Here is a 3,714-nt window from a genome sequence, read left to right on the forward strand (position 1 = left end):
AGGTTTCCCACACAGGTGGCAGGTGCCAAAGTACTTGGGCCATCTTCCACTACTTTCCCAGGCACTATAGCGGGGAGCTGCATCCCACGCATGGCAGCCTGGACCCAAACGGAAACTCAAGACATATGCTCTTCATGTCACAAGCAGCAGCTTATCTCCTACACTGCCAGCACAGAGATTGTTTTGTTATTTAAAAATGTTATATTAATGAGGATAATGTTACTATAGTTATCCTGAGACTAATGTGTACATGTGAGATATGGGATAAAATACATGAATAATTATGGAGTAGTCTAATTCTTCTATCTCTTGTGTCCTTGAACAATAGGTTTCTTAGTATAAAAGAAAGAAGGCATAGTAGCTTTGTGCAGTGGCAGTATCGTAGCCAATGAGGTTTATCTGAGGCGCGATTATTGCTAATTGAAAACTTTTCCCAAGAAAGAAGACATAGAAGTAATATACAATAGATTAACTTTAAAACCCTATAGTTCTAAATTTGATTTAGGATTGTCAGTATAAACGCATGAGAACAAAACTTTATGTAGATAGGTATGGAAAATACATGTATATTTCTACCTCTTGGAACTGAAAAGATCTAGGGAATATCTGGTGTTCATATATTTGTGGCCTTAATGTGCTATTTTCCAAAGTATTTCACAATGCTTTTTACTTCCTGGGAAAAAGGCTAATTCCATATCCAAAGAAAGAAAGGCTTAACACAAGCAAGCCTGATAAGTAACATGAGTTCCTTATCACAACTGCTAAGAGAAAACTATCAAAAACTACTAGGGTCAAAAGAAATCAAGAGCAAAGAGGTAGAGGTTCTTAGTGAGACCATTGGAGCTTAAAATAGATGATTGAAATTAATTTAAATCCACAAAATATATTTAAATCAATGATTAAGGAGATGGACAATGAATTGGTCCCCTTCAGAGATGATAACATACTAATAAATGAAGTTAAAGAATCGACCATACATTTTATCTTTCCCGCGTGACCTTTACTGTGGTGCTACCAAACAGATGGACAAAAGTATATCGAAACTAACTCAACCAGACCTCTCTCTCTGCCTCTTGCTCTCTCTGTGTGTAATTCTGACTTTCAAATGAATAAATAAATCTTAAAAAAAAACTAGCTCAACTAATACATCAAAAATTATAGAACTCAAATATCACCATTTTGCATCTCAGAGAATGAAAGAATCATTGAGCATCAGTAGCTGCCACGCATGTAAAAAGTACTACTGGATAATATATGCCGCTTATGGAGAATACAGCGCCACTTATAGCCCTAAGAGTGGTATCAAACCTGAGTCAAATGACACCTTTCAATCCAATTACAAAATTTCTGGATATGCATGCTACTGAGAAACATGACAAAATATCATGTAATCAAAGCATCTAACTACAAACCTAGATAGGTAAGGCTAAACAAGAGTGCCTAGAAATACATTTTTGGATGATTAAAAACAAGAAAGCATTTGCTGTAAGTCATGATAATGATTACTTATTTGGAGGTGGTGGTGCATGGACAGGGTTTGTACCTGGAACAGGGCACATGGAATGGCTTCAACAGTGACTAACAAAGTTCTGTTTTCAACTTTGGTATTGGTAGCAGGTTGTTGTGTAAACTCATTAAGACATTCATTTCTTTTATGTTTCTTTTGTATCTGTGTTTTATATTGCATCAAAAGGATTAAAGTTTTTTTTTGTTTGTTTGTTTGTTTGTTTTTTTAACAGGCAGAGTGGAGAGTGAGAGAGAGACACAGAGAGAAAAGTCTTGCTTTGCCGTTGGTTCACCCTCCAATGGCCGCTGCTGCCAGCGCACTGTGGCTGGTGCACTGCGCTGATCCAAAGCCAGAAGCCAGGTGCTTCTCCTGGTCTCCGATTTGGGCGCAGGGCCCAAGCACCTTGGCCATCCTCCACTGCACTCCCGGGCCATAGCAGAGAACTGGCCTGGAAGAGGAGTAACCGGGACAGAATCTGGTGCCCTGACCGGGACTAGAACCTGGGGTTGTCAGCGCCCGCTGCAGGCAGAGGATTAGCCTATTGAGCCACAGTGCCAGCCAGGGTTAAAGTCTTTAACCATGAAATCTGCTCTGCTATACAATAAATAGGTGTTTATTTTAAATCATTTGAGAGACAGATATGAGTCTTCCATCTGCTGTTTCACTCTCCAAACTCCTGTGATGGCTGTGGCTGGGCAAGGCCAACTCCCCCACCCAGAAGCCAGGAACTCTTCCAGTTTTCCATAACGGTGGCAGAAAGACCAATTATTCGAAGCACTATCACTGCCTCCTAGGATTTTGCAACCACAGGCAGCTGGAATCTAGTGTATGAAACCCAGATACTCCAAAGTGGATTGTAGACATCTTAGCCAGCACCTTGGTTGCTAAATTAAATGCTCTCCTCTAAAAAAAGTTTTTAAAAATCAACATAATCTAATTGCTTTACTGAATTAATTCATAGTTCCAGATTGTGGCTACAAACCATCTTACACAATTTACTTGTACTAGGTTTTGAAAATCATGCTTGTGATATATGTGTAGAAAAATCAGGAAATGCATACAAGCAAAATAAAGAAAGTTAAAATCACTCTTAGAATATATTTCTACAGACCTCTCCCCGTGTGTAGATGACTCATATAGATTTTTTTTATAAATGAGGTAAGTGTGCAGTATGCCATTTTGCAATCTGTTCCCATTACTGAAAATGGTATATTTCGGTTTTGTTACATGACTATTAAATGACTGTAGTTCTATTGGTTGTATTTAAGTAAAACACACATTCGCTAAATCTCCTGTAATTGAACACTTATGTTCTTTTTCCAATTTTTATTGTTTATAATTCTGAAGTAAATATGTTTATAGCTAAATATTGATACATATCCTGAATTGTTATCTGATGATAAATTTATGGAAGTGAAATTATATGTCAACATATTTTGTATAAATTATAAAATTATTTCTTGGTAGCATCAAGCTATTTATAAGAACATTACTTTATTCAGTGAAGTTGGTTTTAATACCAGTGCATTAGGCAAAAGTCATGTACAGCCAGAACTACTCTGGGAAATTATTTTAATATCTCATAAAGTATAGTGCGCATGGTTTTATGTAAATAAATTGGAAATAGCACGTAAACCAATGTAATTTTACAGGAGAACACACTCAAGATGTTCTCTTTATGGCAGACTCAGAGGCAATTAAGAACAACATTCAGTTTCCAGTCTCCCATATCTTGCTCTTTCCAATTCTCTTAGGAAGTACTTGTAGACGTTGCTGAGATATTTTATTATTTTACCATATGTGCCATATTTTTGTTGTGATCATTTTTTAATAAGTATGAGACTAGACAAGTAGCTGATTTACTTTATTAATCATCTAAGGATCTAGCCTGAAACAACCTTTAAAATTTTATGCATTCAACAAATATTGACTGTAATAACAGTTATTTCCCTATGAATATTGCTGAAAACTGTTTTTAACACTTATTTTGTGCTAGGGTCTGTCAAATTTTTGCATTTTTTATTTAATACCTTATGATATTTATATTGTTATTATGACCCTTTTACAGAAGGGTAAGCTATCTTATTAAGTGACAGAATTAGGATTGATTTGTAAGCTAATTGGCCAAGACTCAGCTCACAGCTACTACTTGTGTTACTTGCAGATGTGGTCAGATCAAGATGAAGTCTTTAGGATGTGGTAATCCA

General features: G+C 36.4%; 1 non-coding gene across 1 annotated transcript; it reads left to right on the forward strand.

Annotated features, from left to right (window-relative positions):
- The first annotated feature begins 359 nt into the window (after window positions 1–359).
- Window positions 360–506, forward strand: LOC127491855 (U4 spliceosomal RNA). The gene has a single exon (XR_007920790.1). It is a non-coding gene; the product is annotated as a U4 spliceosomal RNA (small nuclear RNA).
- The last annotated feature ends 3,208 nt before the right edge of the window (window positions 507–3,714 follow it).

The sequence above is a fragment of the Oryctolagus cuniculus genome, chromosome 3 (genome assembly GCF_964237555.1).
Source record: "Oryctolagus cuniculus chromosome 3, mOryCun1.1, whole genome shotgun sequence".
NCBI classification, from domain to species: domain Eukaryota; kingdom Metazoa; phylum Chordata; class Mammalia; order Lagomorpha; family Leporidae; genus Oryctolagus; species Oryctolagus cuniculus.